Below are 18079 nucleotides of genomic sequence, written 5' to 3' on the forward strand. Positions count from 1 at the left end.
TTTATAAATGGATTTATTTAGTTTCTAAATTAATTAAAGAATATGATAATACAACACATCCAGCAGTAAAAATAGTGACAAAAGATGTAAACAAAGAAAATAAAACAATTGATTGCAAACTGTTTATACAACAAATTTTGAAGATACTTATCCAAAGTATAATATAGGAATCAAAGTGACAATAAGTACATCGAAAGAAATATTTGAAGAAGGCTATACAACTAATTAGCCAACAGAAGTTTTCAACAGAGTTGTTTATTCTAATCCAGTCACATTCAAATTGAGAAACTTTGATGTAACAGATGTAAAGGAAATTTTTATGAAAAATAACGACAAAAATTAAATATCCAGAGGCATATCTTGTCAAAAAAGTTGTAAAAAAGATTGATAACAAAGCTTTTGTTAAATGGCCTGTTTTGGTAATGCCCATAATAGTTGCCTATCTATAAATAATGTCATAATATAATTATTTAATACATCTTGAACTTAATAAACGAACAAAATTGAAAACAATCAGTTTTATTCTTATCCAGTGAAAGAGAAAGGTAAAAGCAATTTAAATATTCTTATAAAGATGTAGAAATTAATATAAATATTGTCAATGGTTGGGTTCCTCCCAACCATGCTCAATTATATATGAATTTTCAAATCGTTCAGTCTGATGTATCAGATTCTTTATATGATGGAATATCTAAAAAGAAAACTAATAGGTAATTATTTTGCAAAATTATTTGGTTTTAAACTGTAAAATATGGAAATTACATTTGAGCAAGATTAGAACATCGCCTTACTTCTTTATCAGTATTAATACATTTAATTTCATCCCTTTCTAATAAAATTATTATGGACATATACATAACAATTGTAAAATAAAAAGTAAAGAAAATGAAGTACTTAATCTATAAGAAACATTTGTTGTTTTCTTAAGGCTTTAAAGAAGTAATGCGAAAAGGAGATTTAACTATTAGTTTTAATTTTAGTTCTAGCTGAAATGTTGTTCCTAGATGTGACAAACATGAAGCTGGTGTCAAAACAAAAGATACATTACCAAAAACAAGAAAAATCGTTGTTGAGAATATGGAAATTAGACTGCCTTTTGTTAAATACGATTCCAATTGCGCACTTGAATTAGAAGAAGAAAGATTCAAAATCATAAATTACCTTTTTTTTAATTACAAGCTACTGAAAACAGTGGATTGAATGATAAAAATAATTAAAATATAGATGTAACGAATCTTTATAATACAATGCAGATTGAAGTTTGTTGTTTTCCAAACAAAAAGAAAAACTTATCAATTAGTTGATTGCTCATTATTTGATAATGGTAAATTACAGAAGATTTTCTTAAAAATCTATAAATGAAATTTTTCCTTAGTAAACGTGTAATTTAAACCCACAAAATAATTTTGACACCTCATATATCATTTCATGATTTTGAATGAGTAATGTAACTAAAAGGAGATACTGATATAAATCCATATATTTCATTACAAGTTATCCTATTTGTGAAACTTCCTGGCAGGTTAAAACTGTGTGCCCGACCGAGACTCAAACTTGGGACCTTTGCCTTTCGCGGGAAAGTGCTCTACCAACTGAGTTACCGAAGCACGACTCACGCCCGGTCCTCACAGCTTTACTTCTGCCAGTATCTCGTCTCCTACCTTCCAAACTTTAAGGAAGCTCTCCTGCAAACCACGCAGAACTAGCACTCCTGAAAGAAAGGATATTGCGGAGATATGGCTTAGCCACAACCTGGGGGATGTTTCCAGAATGAGATTTTCACTCTGCAGCGGAGTGTGCGCTGATATGAAACTTCCTGGCAGATTAAAACTGTGTGCCCGACCGAGACTCGAACTCGGGACCTTTGTCTTTCGTGGGCAAGTGCTCTGCCAACTGAGCTACCGAAGCACGACTCACGCCCGGTCCTCACAGCTTTACTTCTGCCAGTATCTCGTCTCCTACCTCCCAAACTTTACAGAAGCTCTCCTGCGAACCTTGGAGAACTAGCACTCCTGAAAGAAGGGATACTGCAGAGACATGGCTTAGCCATAGCCTGGGCGATGTTTCCAGAATGAGATTTTCACTCTGCAGTGGAGTGTGCGCTGATATCCTATTTGTGTTTTATGCATGACTCAAATAAAAAATGGCTCTGAGCACTATGCGACTTAACTTCTGAGGTCATCAGTCGCCTAGAACTTAGAACTAATTAAACCTAACTAACCTAAGGACATCACACACATCCATGTCCGAGGGAGGATTCGAACCTGCGACCATAGCGGTCGCCCGGCTCCAGACTGTAGCGCCGAGAACCGCACGGCCACTTCGGCTGGCCTCAAATAAAAAATATTATAGATGTACAAAATACAATTATGAAATTATGTCTTACTTTCAGTAATAAAATTCTTAATGATACTTTATCTTACATAATTTTTATGGCAACAAGAGTTTAACCTACGATGTTCATAATGGAATATTAATTGAAAAATTTTAAAAATTGAACTAAACAATTAAAAATGAAAAACACATCTATAATGTTAAAATACACAAAATTTATTTTCAAAAAATACAAAGGAAAAACAGAAAAATAATAAAAACAAAAATGAAAAAAGATATAATAAAAATTTATTAGAAAAAATGCAAATGAAAACCCCGTTAACGTTTGTTCTCAAAAAATTTTAAATTTTTCCTTGTGCAGGGTTTTAGATTCTGTTAAAAACTTACGATTAATGTAGTGTTAATTATTTTCATATTCTGTTAATATTTATGATTTTTCTGATATTTATACATTTTTATATTTGGTTAAAAGAAATTTTTTATTGATGTTTTATGTACTTTTGTTTATAATATCGTGTTTTTATTTTATTTGTGTTGAAATAAATATGTTGTGCTTGAAATTGATTTGTAATTACATTAATTATGGCTTTCAAATGCGGATGCACAAAAAATGAAAGTTGGTAGCTCCATTTTATGTCTACTGATGTTGTAGCTCCATTTTTTCGAAATGAAGCACCTTCAGCGTATAGTTTTACAATTTTTTGAAATTGTTTGTCTGTTTCATGACTAGATTCTAAATGTTTAAGATCTCTGAATGATATATAATGTTTCTTACATATTTTATCTAACTAATTTTGTTTCAGGATCGTAATACTTATAGCATGGCAGACGCATTTGCAATGGTAATTTTGCTATCTATCCCTGTTCCATATTCTCATTTTTTTCAATATTTATATGGCAATTTCTTCAAAAATCTCGTTAAATAAGGTATACCTTTTGGATTATTAATGACAAAGTCACTGAAGATACCAGTTAATATTTTGGACATACCCTGTACAATTACTGATCATTTCCTTTCCTGTTCTACTCACAAACAGAGCAAGGGAAGAATTACTGCCTATATGCCGCAGTATACGCCCTAATTTCTTGTATCTTATCTTTGTGGTCCTTACACAGAATGTATGTAGGTGGCAGCAGAATCAGTCAGCTTCAAATGCTGGTTCTCTAATTTTTCTCAACAGAGATTCCCATTTGAATACCCAAAGCGTCTCCATAAGACATGTTGTTTGAATTACTAGTAACAAATCTACCAGCCCACCTCTGAATTCTTTGATGTCTCACTTCAATCTGGCCTGGTACAGGTCCCAAACCCTCAAGCAGTAATGAAGAATAGGTCACACCTGCATCCTATAAGTGGTTTCCATTACAGGTGAACCACTCTTTCCTAAAATTCTCCCTACTGAAGTCGACCACTTCCCTTCCCTACCACAGTTTTAGCACACACTCATTTTACTTCGCTTTGCTATGTTATGCCCTGATATTTAAACGACATGATTGTGTCAAGCAGGCCTCTAGTAATACTGTATCTGAACATTACAGGTTTGATCTCCCTAATCATCCACATTAAGTTTCATTTTTCCACATTTAGGGCTTCTGACGATACCCTTGTCTCTGATGAACACTTGACGTCAACGGCACATATTGGGTTCTATTATTTAAGAAATCTTCAAGCCACTCACATGTCTGTAAACTTATTCCATAAGCTCGTACCTTTGTTAACAGCCTGCAATGGGGCACCATGTCAAATGCTTTCCAGAAAGCTAGAAATATGGGGTCTGCATGTTGCCATTCATCCATAGTTCTCAGTATATCATGTGAGAGAAGGGTAAGCTGAGTTTTGCACAAGCGATGCTTTCTAAAACTATGCTGATTCGTGCACATGAGCTTCTCTTTTAATATTTATAGTAAATTATTTATCACAAATTACTATGATACTCATATTTTTTCAACTCACAAAGAAGAGAGAATTTGACTTTTCGATTTCTGCCCAAATATCTATATTGTCATTATAGCTAAAAAAATTAAAATTTATATACACCATCTCCATAAGTATCTTTAACATAATCAATATAATTATATATTTTACACTTCTCAGATGTTCTGTAATTGAAGCAGGTTTAAAACAATACTTGTAAATAGGCCTATTATATTGAATTTGTTTCCCTTTTATTATTTATCTCAATAAAAATGTAATTAATTTAGATTTATCCCATACGTTAGCCATAGTCGATTTTATTTGATGTCTTAAAAAAGTCATCACATTTTATTTGTTCTAACTTAGTAGAACAGTATTTTAATAATAAAAAATTACTTTCTTATATTATTAAATATTTTTTCTATGATTCGATAATAAATAAATTTAAAATTTGTTAATTAATAATTTTTCTCTATGAATGAAGTTTCTACTTCTCAACAATGTAAACAACGTAAAATTGCTTAAGAAAATTAATCAAGTAGAAGTAGATCTTTTATGTAAAATTACTGGATGTTGTTACCTGAATACAAAATATGGAGAAAAATTTGTATGGAGCTCAATAATGAATTTAAAATTATTTAGCCAGACAAATAGTTGAAACTATTAAGTGGATGGGTTTTATAATTTTTGAAGATGAAAATCTTTAACTCAGATACAAAAGAAGAAAATACAAGACGATCATAATGAAGATCATGATATTGAGTTTGTAGCTTGAAAATTATTTTTATTGAGATGTTTTCAACTTTTTTTTAATTATGTATTTTCGAGGAGATGTAGTTTGTATGTTATTGTATGTTATGGCAAAATTCCCAATAAAATGGAAAAATCAGAAATGTTTCTAATCTTACCCTCCCACATATCACTATAAAATTTTTGTAGCATCTTCATTAGTTTCAAAAGCTTCAGGAGGCATAAAATATTTACTTATCTACATTATCACAGTGTTGCTGGCTCCAGTTCTTCCGTTTAGGGGTGCATTCTTGAGGTCGCAATTTTGATTTATGACAATATGGGTTCCCGAAGACTAAATAATTGACGAAGAATTATCTGTTGATATGAGTTTCTTTTATTTTACTTACTATTCTGTATCACACTGACTTCACAATTGCCATTTCCATATAACCATCAATTACATTGTTGTAGACAAAATTAAAAAACACATTCACTTCCATCAGGGGCATACCCACTACTACTTACATTCTGTGGTACTCACAATATTCCGAAGAGTTTACAAAGCGAAGAGTTTACAAAGCAAAAGAGTTTACATACTTTCTTGACAAAAGAGGAATCTTTACTAAACTAAATCATTATTTTATAAATGAATCCAGAAATAATTTTAATAATTGGTGTTATATTGTGCAATTAATAATACGAATTTTAAATATGCCCGAAATGTCGTAATTTTAAATATTTCTAAGAGTAATTGTAACTGCATGTAGGGACGACTAACAAATTAATTTCTTTTTACACATTTTAGCCTGCAATATAATATATCATACACCAAATCATATGAAATTGTTTCAGTGAAACAGCTGAGATTGTTCACCTATACCAGATTCGAGAGTAATCCTGGTAATAGCTACTTCTATATAAAAAAAATATAATGCTAGGAAAAGTGCCCCATTGCAAGTTTAAGTATTTATTTATTGGAAATTTGACGAAACGATAGGTAAATGATTGGTCATTCAAACACAATTCCAAAAAAGTGGCGGAAAAACTTAAAAATTGTGGAAATATTTAAAAAAGAATGAAAATATTTAGAAAACTCATAAAAACATGATGAACATAGGTGAAAATACGATTCACTTCATTTTATGTCTTATATTGACCTTTTTTGTTGTGATTTTCTGATTTTTGTGGAAAAACGAGTTTTTCATCATAATTTCAATCAATTCCTATAATATTTAATTCAAATATCGTAATTTTTTCATGTTCTTGAAAAATTGTGCTAGAATATAAAAACTGCATTTGCTACACTGTATTGTTGTGGACCTTTGAATTGTATGCTGCCATGAAAAATGAGATTTACGTGTCCCATTATGGTATCAGTTCACACAGTACCTTAACACCCTTCCAATTTTATGGTGCTCACGATTTCGTACTTGTGGTTGGAGTAGACTATAAGTTTCTTCATCCATAACAAGCAACATAATTCCTTTATCAAGACCAACACAAAATTCGTCCCCTGATCTATAATCATTGTCTACAGCACCCCAGACTTAAGTATCCAACTGCTGACTATTACTTCTTGAACTGCAAAAATTCCTTGCTGTTTCATCATAGAAATCATCTCTGCACAATGAGAAAATCAATTTATTATTGCCACCACGAAATGGCTCCCTGCTGAAGTCTATTTAAATGGTCCTATTACATCCACTCCAATCATTTTTCAAATGGCTTTGACACTTCTAGCAGTCTCTGTGATGGTACGCACTTATGACTCAAGTCCACACAATGCATGCAGTGCTAACAGTTTCTCATACACTGGTCCACATCTCCCTTCCTTCACATCCACCAATACATCTCAGGCACCCTTCAGTTCATTGTTTTTCATTCTCCATTACTTGACAACATGTGATCACCATTACTTGACGTCATGTGCCTCTCTTAGCACTTCTTCCTTCAACTTAGCCAGCACTGCCACTCATGGCCCTAATCTAGTTAGCTTCCATAATAGACCTCATATATGCTGAACTGCAGTCGCATCTTGTATAACTTACAGTTTGCCAGCATTCTGCGCTGCTTGCCATTCAACAAGACCATGACCCAGTACTTGGGTTATTTCTACCTTCCCACTCAAAGCAGCTGCATTTTCATGTTTCTTTCCTAGTTTGTTTATGACTTCATTGTCAAACTCACTGAGTCTTAATAGCCATGTTGTTAGTCTGCTGGACAGGTCTTTCAAGCCTAATAACCATATCAGAGCAGGATTGTCAGTCACATTTCTTCAGGTAAAGGTAACACTGAAAATATGTGACTGCATATATAAAGCTAAGCATTCCTTCCTCTGTGGTTGAATAGTCTTTTCTGCTGTATTAAGTTGCGTCAAGGCAAAAGCCACAGAATACTCATCACCATTGGTCTCTGGATTTAGGACACATGTTACAGCATGGTCAGATGTGTTACAGAATAATATAAACTCCTTTTGAAAATCCAGAAAAGTCAAAACAAGACTCAACATTAACACTTTCTTCAGTTCTTCAAATGCATCCTGAAATTCCTCCATCCACGGGAATTTCACATATTTTTTCAAAGGTGCGTTGTATCAGCAAACTTCCTCACAGATCTCCTATAATAGTTCAGAGTCCCTGGAATGACTGAAGTTTTTATTCGATTTCAGAGCAGGGAAATCTTATACTTCACTCACCATTCTCAGATCTGTTCTCCCTCCACCTTTGCTGATCACATGTCCTAAGTAACCTACTTCCTCCAATACAAATTACATTTTCCCATACTTAAGTCAAATATCCAGCTCACAACCTCTAAAATATTTTTCTCGACTGTTTCCTATGTTCCTCCATGTATTTTGAGAACATAATTACATCATCCAGGCAGACTAGACACTGGCGAGCCTTCAACCTACATCCAACAATTGCTGAAACATTGCTGGACATTCTTTAGCCCAAATGGCATCCTCCAATACTGATAGTGGCTCCAGGGTAACGAGAAAGCTGTCTCTGGTCACTCCTTTGGGAGCACCTCCAACTGATGATATCGACTTCTCAAATCCATGTTACAGAAACACCATCATTGCCCCATGTTGTTGATTGTCTCTGTGATGTTAGATGTAGGGTTTTCATCTATTATTGTCTTACTATTAAGACAATGGTTATCACAGCAGATTCTGTAGTTCTCCGAACTGTCGGCAGAGTTCTTAGGCACAATTGCAATTCCTGTCCCATGTGGACTATTGCTCTCTTCTTTCACCCTATCAGCCAATTTTTTCTTGATAAACTCCTCCAGAATTGGTTGTAAATATCATGGTACCTGATACAGTTCCCGATACATGAGTAATTAATTTTCTGTTGGAATTCAGTGCTGTTTATTGGCTTTTGCTGGTAACAGGCCACACGGAAAAAACAAATCTTCAAACTCTAACAACACCTCCATCCACCTTCTCTGTACTCCCTTTAGATGCTCCACCTATTGAGATGAGGCAGTAACAGTAGTGGCCTGTGGGTGCTCATGATCTAAAGCCTCCGTACACCAGTCCTACTCATGCAGAACTACCAAATTCGCTACAAACATCCCTTTCACCAATTTCACTTCTTTGGCACCCAAATTATCAAAATTCGCAAGTACTACCTTTCTGCTGTCCTTCTCTCTTATGTGTTAAATATTCCTATTAACGAAACAACACGATGAAGACAACACATTGTTCCCTTCCAGTGACTCTGCTATGTACAACATATCCAGAGGAAGGTCCTTAGGGCACTTATGCACACTCTTCTTGACACATCCACTGGTAAGCCTCTTAGGAAAGCCCTGAATATTCTTTGCTCGGTTTCCTGCAGAAAAAATTTATTTGCTTCATTGTTCTGTTCCAACTCATATGTACATACATTCACCTTCCTTATTCTATTATCAAAACCCTCTATGGTTTCCCCATGTCTCTCTGTAATAGCTCTCAGTCGCTCCCAAAAAAACTTTGCACTGTTCTGCTTCTTGTACTTATGCAGAAACCCCTGCTATAAGTGCTTGAACATCTCCACATTTCTCAGTGCCTCTGTATGTCTCACAAAAGATTCCATCTCTCACACTAGAAGTAATTTTGCCATCTGCAACAACTGACTATCAGACCAACCACCAATACCCGACAACATTGTCAGGTGTCACATCCTCGATGAACAACACCACATCCTCAGATGACCTTCCAGAAAACATAATGATCAGGCAAGTGGCAGCTGGATCCATCACATGGTCTGATGCATGAAGCAAAGCTATTTTCTCATCCTTAACTGCAATTTGCACCCATAGCTCCATGATATCTGGAGACAACTGTGCTAGCTTTCCTGTCAACAAACACACTGCTTCTGGCTCAAAAATGCCCTGCGTCTCTGACTGTGCCATTGCAATACATTTACGACTCATTCACACCCAATATACACAATATATATACACAGCTATTCAGATCAACAAATTACGTTTTATGCCTTACCATTAACTATCTAGACTCCCTACACTGCATCGCAAATAAGCACGATGGTGTCACGTAAAACGAATTACAGATACTGATGCAATATATGGTGCTAAAGCACATTACCCTGTGAACATCTAACAGGCTCCAAGTATTGCTCCTTGCCATTTCCCAGAAACTCAGATCCACTAGCCAGTTTCTCTGATCTACATGAAATAACCCTTAAGTTACAGCAATGCTCCCCAATAGGTCCCATGTTACACACACCAAAAATAAGCATTAATTCTCTCACCCATCCCATTGTGTTGACAGTGCAGGCTGTAGTGCATATGTTTAACTGTGCAGACAACACTCCATCTGCTACCCACTGGAGATGGTGCCACCACTTCTAATGCGAACTATAGCCGACCTATGGGTGGAGGGGTGGCTGTGATGACAGAATGGTAGGCAGGGAGTGTTGAGGCAGGATAGCAGGCCAGTGAAAACCCATAGAGAAGTAGCTGTTAAAATTATGTTATATTTTTACCTATTACAATAGCACTGTGACAATGTGGGGAGGCAAACAGCGCCCACTCCATGGGAAGAGAGCAGGTGGCCAGCAGCATGACAGCAAATGAACAACCAGCTGGCTGCAACACACTTACACCCAGCTTTGCTGACGCCAGCACTCAGTGCCTCGCATGAGCAACAGTGCTAGGCATCAGCAGTTCACGAAGGTGAACAGGGATCTCACAGAGGCAGCCAACTCTGCAACAAGCAACTGTGCCCAGGCAGCCACTGCATACAATGTGGAGGCACATCTGCTGTGGTGGTGAGAGATGGCTGCTGTTCAAGAGTTGTGATCTGCTGGCACTAATGCAGGAATTTAGCTAGTGCTCGAGTGAGCCAGGAGGCCTGCTGTTCTGTGGCAGTAAGTTTGGAGGGCAGACTCCATGCAGGAAGTTGGTACTGAAACAGAGACCTGAACTTCAGACTGCTGCTGGTTGCTCCATGTGTCCTCCTTGTCTGGCGTAGCCCCCGGATCCTAGTGGAACTGCTGGGTCACATATAAATTTACCACAAAACTGACAGCTATTTATACAAGGTAACAGCACCTTTATTATGCCGATTTGCCATTTCTACTCACCTACTTGGCAACACAACTGAAACCTGCTGGTGGAGTAATCCCACTGCCTCCACTGCAAGAACCATGCATTACTATTATGCCTGCACGTTTCACTGAGCAGGTCTCGCCTGTCTCACCATAGTGCAACAACTTGGTTATTATGTCAAAAATAACACCCTATACTTGCCAGATACCAGTGGCTGCTGCAGTACTCCACCACACCCCTAAAATCATAGTATCACTGCACAAAGAAATTGTTGTTGATGAATTAATGTGTAGCCATGGAAAGATGAATAATAGCGTAAAGAGTGAAATTAAAGTTTATGTTGTTTATTCTTTAAATACTAATGTGTGTAAGCCCACTCAAAGTGGAGTATGTGCTAATAATAATGATGCAGTGGATATTTAGGTGAATATCAATGATGTATGATGTGCCTGTACTGTTGACTGCATATGATGATAATAATTACGTAAGTGATGGCTTAGGTAGTGAAGTTGGCGCTGACCATGGTAATGGGAGCATTATTGTTAACATTTACTCTGAGGAAGAAGTGGAAGAACAGGTTGTTGTGGTGGTGGAAGTCATATAGTCCTGGATAAGGCTTCCAGTAGTGTTTTTGTGGAGAAAGAGGAAGCACATTATAATCTGAAGATTATAATAAGATGAAGAAATTGAGCATGTGAGTGTTTCTAAAAATTTATTTGTTATGGAAAGGAAAAGTAGGAAAGAAAATGGGGAAGTGAAAAATATTGCCCTTTTAGATTAAGGTTTCCATGAAAGTCAAATACGGATGTAAATTTTGGAGCTGCTAAAGTTGTTCATTTTTATAGCTCATAAATGGAACTATTCTCTTATAGATCTGTTTTAACGCATCTGGGTTAGATGTATCCATTAGTTTTAAGTCTGAGTGTGTATATATGTTTCCTGCTTATTACTCATGCTGATTCATTTGCCACAAAATGAAATGTATCACACTAGTTTCATCACAAGTAGGGATGTATACTACGATGTTCATATGCAAACTGAAGTGATGAATGAAAATTTGTACCTAGGATGGGATTTGAACCTATATCATCAGCTCACTGCGCAGCTGCACTAACCACTATGCCACCCTGGCACAGTGATTTTGGACAACTGCATGGACTACCCTAGCACACCTCCCTCCTCGTTACAAATGCCCATTCATGCCTCAGACCACTTGGAACTCCACCTAAACTCGAACAGCATTGTAGAGGATCTCCAGCTGGAATAGTACCTCAGTACTGAAAGAAATAAGCACTCCTGTCTGAAACCCAGACATAGGTGCTTTGTACATAGTTAATTAGAACAGTGAAATTGGGTGCTACTTCATATTGCAATTATCCAGGGAACAGCAATTTAAAGGAGGGGTGTGTGACACTAAGAGATGGCAGCTTACATGGTGAGAGGCAGTAGTGAATGTTTTCAGAGCTTGCATTGGCTTGCTGGGTGGGTGAGACACGCAAGAAATGCAGGTAATGCAGATGTCTGAGTGACTGGATGCAGGTTTACCTAAGGTCATAGCATGAGCATTTACCTGAAAGATGGAGATGACACAATGGCAGTTACAGTGGTCAAATTGAAACTTATGTTAAAGACCCTCCAAACATGATACAGAAAAACCAAGTGGATCACAAAAATTGAGCTAATGATGCAGTGGATATTTAGATGAATATCAATGATGTATGATACGCCTGTACTGTTGACTGCATATGGTGATAATAATTATGTAAGTGATGTCTATTGTACATAATTAATTACAACAGTGAAACTGGGTGCTACTTCATATTGTGATTACCCAGGGAACAGGAATTTGAAGGAGGGGTGTGTGACGCTAAGAGATGTACTTGAGATGGGATACTTTCAACTTCAAGCACAATTCTAGGATTAACACTATGAAATTCACTATTGTTTTTGATTATGATAGATTATAAATTTAATAACAACTAAACCACTGGATCAGTCTGACCATATAATGTATCATATGAAAGCTGATGACATCAGTAAACGAATTCAGTAATGTGTGATGTCACAGAAGGTATTTAAGGATGAGCAACAGGGTGTATGTGACCTTTTGCTGGTTGGCAGGATTTTTCAGTGCTTTACATATCCAGTCAGTGTTAATGTGTGTACTTTTGTTGAGTGGCTGATGTGGCCATGCAGCTGCACAAGGTATATATTTTAACATGTAATGAGCTTTGAATAATTTTGTTAGTGCAAGTTGCAGACTCTACCTTTCCACTAAGCTTATATTAGTTGATTTTCATGACTGATTCTGCACACCTATATGAACTTTAACTTTATTTGTCAGAAGTGAGGCATTATGAACTATAATTATTTCATACAGTTGATATGTAATATTTGTGGGTAATAGACTTATTGCATGTTTCTTGCAGTGATTTTTGAGGATTATACACTTAATTGTACGCCATGACTGGTAGAGGAAAACTTCATGTCCAATCTCTGAATGTTTGCTGTTGCTTTTTGCAAATTACTGTGGAGTTAAATGAACTTCGCTTGCATGATTTTCTTTATTCGATGATGCAGGGATACTACATACATTAATTCTTGTTTTATTGTTTTTTATACTTGGCATCTGCAATTCATGTGAGCCCATCATTCAAATACACGTGAACAGTAGTTAATACACATTTATATAGTTTAGACCACATAACTAATCTGGTTTCATCAATTAATTGTATGAGATTGATCCATTAATTTTACATATTTTATATATTCCTAACTTGTCTACTTACTAAAAAGGGTTTGACCATTTCTGTATTAAATGTATGGGCTGTAAAGCAATGGTGCCTAACCAACCCCTACAGTATCTTGAGTCTAGCCAAGAAAATAGATCGTGCAGTGCCCATATCAACAGCAGCCAAAAAACTCATAACAGCACTGATTATCCAGAGACTTAATGTTCAGATAATTCAGTCACATATGATATTGCAGAATGTAACATAAAGAACAGTCTAAATTTTTTTTCACGTGAAAAACAGTAACAGTTCTTCATCTAGTGCACAAGAATGGTCTTGATAATTAGATGAAGTAGTATTGGATTAGAAAAGGTAGTCATAGCTGACAAAATGTAACTGTGAATTCACTTCCTCTAAAATTCAGTACAAAAAAGAATATAAAATGAGGCACTGTCTGGAGTCCTATTTCACTACGACTTACAAATGTAAATTAGAAATGCATTGGCTCTGCTATTCACAAAGTAAATGAAATCTGTTTTGCTTTCCTTGCAAGGTTGAGGGTAATGAGTACCTATCTGTCTTTGTCAAATTTTGAATGACTAGAAGAATGGTAATACTCGTCTAACTTGACAAATAGGTAGCACAGTTCATGAGAAAAATATTGTGTCATTATCTCCAAACAAGAAGAGCGAGGACATCCATTCTACACTTGCTGAACAGTTGGAAAGATGAAAACTATGGTTTCAAAAATTACTACAGTGGAAAGCAGAAGTTATTAAATTTTTATGTATTCCATCATTTTTTTGGAATGCATCTGGGATAGTATTATTTCTTCTTGTGATATTTTGGCTCTTAGCCTTACACCCTTCTTCAAGGTGAGTGGCTGGCCGCATCAAAACTACTTGATGCAATACAATGGAGTAAATGAGGGTGTGTGACGTAGATAATAGAAAAAGCTCAACAAACATATAAAAGTTTTGTCAGTATCTGGACTTGGCTTTACTTGCAAGGGATGGAAATTTTGGTTCCCCAAAAAATGGTAATTACATTGGGTCTCTATGAACTACTTGCCAAATTTTGCTACCCATTCTTATCATTGCATACAAGGTCTTACAGAAAAAAGGAAAACGTCATCCTTCATATTTTCCCATAGATCTGTGTAAAAAATTAATAACTCTTATTGGGGTCAATATTAGCAATTAAATAATTGATGAAATAAAAAAATAGAAACATTTTTCCCTTTGGACAACTTTAATTGTGCCACCAACAACAAAAATTCATATGGTTATGAACAAATTCGAATTACATTTCGACATTCTGCAAAACATTGTTTACATTCTCACCAGGCTTTACTGCCAGTAAACTATCCACCATAGTAGACTTTTGTTTTAGTTGTGCCCTATCATAACTGCAAATAGTCAGTTTTACATAGCAATATTTTAGCTGATCTTCCTCTATGTTAAATTTCACATTCCCTTCGCATACGTAGACCTCTAGATGAAGACGATCTGACTATATATCACACTAATACATATCAACAGATAAAGCTTAAAACTGCAATAAGAACCCCATTTATTGATTTATTCAACATCTCTATGAATAAAAACAATACAACAAGAATCTTGATTCATTCTATTTGCTCTTCTTTCTACAGTGTGAATTCTTTTTAGTGCATATACCCAATAAATAGTACCCTAAAACAACAAAACAGAAAACAAGATATTTGCAAAAGTTTAATCTATTGTTATGATGTATCTCAGTGCTGGTCTAATTGTCACTTGGAAATAATGGTCTAAATTACATACACATTAAGATACTTAACACCATACATATGAAGTGCACATCTAGAAAAAAATACACATTCAACATAACTCTCACTAACTATACTCAAACAAAAATATAATCTACTAAGTACAGATACGTCTAAACAAAGGTGCAACCCTGAGTAAGAGGCAAAATTTAAGTCTACTCCATGAACATCTACATGTTAAGGGAGGAGGGATCCAAACAAACAACAACACTAATGAGACATAAACCCACGGCCTGTTATTGGAAAAAGTTCATAGTTTTTCAGCACTTACAGTAGCAATGGTGAAACATAACTCTGTGTGGCTCGGTACATAGACAGTGTTGGGCATCAATGGTATGAAACACATGGGGGGGGGGGGGGGTTGTGGGCATTTGCTCTCGTTATCCATGTGGCAGTGAGGAAGGTTGGCTACATCAGGGGTCGGGGAGGCTGCCCAGAGTCGATGTCAGGACACTTATGGAGGCTGCACCACTGTCCTGCAGCGTTATAACACAGGGCAGGAGGACTACAACTATGATGGGATGCAGAGTGACTACCAGCATCAAATGTAGAACCCCCAGGTTGGGCAGCCACAGGTGCTACAGTCAGCTGCACTAATACGTGTTGCAGCAGAGTTGTCAGGTGGAGCAGAAGCAGCAGTCTGATGGCAATGTGTCAGTTGCAGCATGTTCAGCATCACACAGTGTGGTTTACAATGATGACAACTCAGCCATCCAGCAGGCCACCAGGTAGCAGCAGGGACAGTGGTGTTGAGCAGACCCAGCCATGTAGCAGATGGGGTGGCACTAGCAGGTGACGCATTCTCTCAGCACGGCCAGGTGCCAGTGAGGCTACAGTGGCTGCAAGTGTGTCCACAACTGGGCCACACTCATACAGATCAGCCAATCAGGCCACGTAGTGGCACAAGGTGAGCACATGCCCAAGCAGCTGGACTTTGCTCCATGCTAGTCAGGATGGCAGGTGGGAAAGTAATGGCTCTGCAGCACCACCTCAGCATAGCGAACCCACTAACATGATTTGTCTCTGACCCATAACAATGTGTTCTTGGTGGCATCCCACTGCAAAAACATAAAAGTTTAAAGACCAAATAGTGGCAACAATCCCATTTCTTACACCAATTGTCCTCGATTTTGGGGGGTCAGGACTCGCCAGGTGGGCATCCAAGTTGATTTTAAATGAGAACAGGAAGTTTTGCCAAATAAGCATATAATTCAGTATATGGGGTATATAGGGCATGGCTAGGGAAGGTGACCAGCTTTTGGATTGGATGGGCCATATACTTTGATTACAGAGGAGAGAGGAGATGGTGCAAGTTGATGGGTCGAAGGCAGCGAACAGAGAGCCGATTCTAAATTCCACATTTTGCTCGAAACCTCAAGTGCCACACGTGACATGCTCCACGTTTCATATTGGTGACTACATCAGGCAATACATGCTGACATGCCTCACCATCAGTCTTCAGCTGTGGGTTCTCTGCTGAGCCCAGCAATGCAGGCTTGTCTGGAGTGCAAGCTGGAGGAGCAATCTTCCAACAAGTAACTCACAACAAGAGAAGAAAATCCTCCCATCCAAAAATTTGAAATAAATTTTTCTGATATCCTCCAAATGAGTGGCCGCTTTTACAATGATATTGAAATAAAAGATTACAGATGCCAAAGTTACAATAATGCCATTGAATCAAAGGTAAATATAATGAAACCTGAGTGATAAATACACTGGTTTGCAAAACTTAAGGATGAAAGAAACTTCCGCATGATGTGTTGCTGCCAACTAACATAGTTTAATGAAACTTGGACCATACGTAGAAAGAACTGCTGTGGTATAGTACAGAAGTTAACTGAAAAACTATGCAATAAAACAAACTGAAATGACACTTTTATTCAAAGACAATAGTCACACTGAAGTCACAATGATTTATGATGGGATCCTGGACATTACAGAAGGTGGGATGTGGTTCTTACTAGTGTGTGTGAGCACCATGGATGGCAATGCATGCTCTGCAATGTGCTTCCATGGTGGCCACAAGGTTGGTAATGGGTTTTTGTAGTAGTACACTTCATTCACCCACCAGTGCAGTTGACAACTGCTGAATGGTCATTAGTGCATGTGGACTTGCTTCAATATGTCTCCCAAATGCATCCCACATGTGCTCGATGGGATTTACGAGGTTCATTTTTAAAGTAAGAACTGATTTGTAATGGGGTAAGAGAAACTTTATTTATGAAAATAAATTGTATCACAAACTATAATATACACAGTTTTTTACTTCTCAATATAGCCACAATGAACATTTAAACAATTGTCAAGTTATAGCACCAGCTTTTGGATGCTAGCATCAAAGAAGTCTGTGACCTAACTGTTAAACCAGTTAGTAACAGTTTCTTTCAACATTTCATCATTTTTCAAGCACTTTCCACCAAGAAATTCCTTCAGTTTTGGAAACAGATGAAAGTCTGATGGTGCTAAGTCAGGGCTGTATGGTGGATGATACAGTAATTCCTAATAAAACTTATCCATTTGCATCTCTGTGCTTGAGATGTCAGGCCCAGCATTGTGAAGCAGTATGACACCGCTAGACAGCAGTCCCCACTGGTGATTTTGAATAGTGCGCCTAAGCTTTAATAATGTTTCGCAGTACCTTTCATCCTATATTGTCATTCCTCTTGGCAAAAAGTTTAATAGAAGAATGCCTTTCCGATCCAAAAAAACAGTGGCCACGATTTTCCGTACTGAAGATTCTTGTTTGAACTTTGGTGGCTTCTTCAGGGAGTCTGAATGATGCCACTCACTGGATTGATGTTTATTCTCTGGAGTGTAGTGCACAATCCACATTTCACCATCGGTCACAGTGTGACTCAAGAACTCATCACCAACCCTGTGAAAATGCTCAACAATGGACAAAGAAGGTGCCAAATTTTTGCATTCTTCTGTCAAGGTTTTTGACACCCATCTCACTCAAATTTTTTTGTCGTGAAGTTTGTCAGTAGCAGTGTGAAAAAC

This window comes from Schistocerca piceifrons, chromosome X (genome assembly GCF_021461385.2).
Source record: "Schistocerca piceifrons isolate TAMUIC-IGC-003096 chromosome X, iqSchPice1.1, whole genome shotgun sequence".
Lineage (NCBI taxonomy): Eukaryota > Metazoa > Arthropoda > Insecta > Orthoptera > Acrididae > Schistocerca > Schistocerca piceifrons.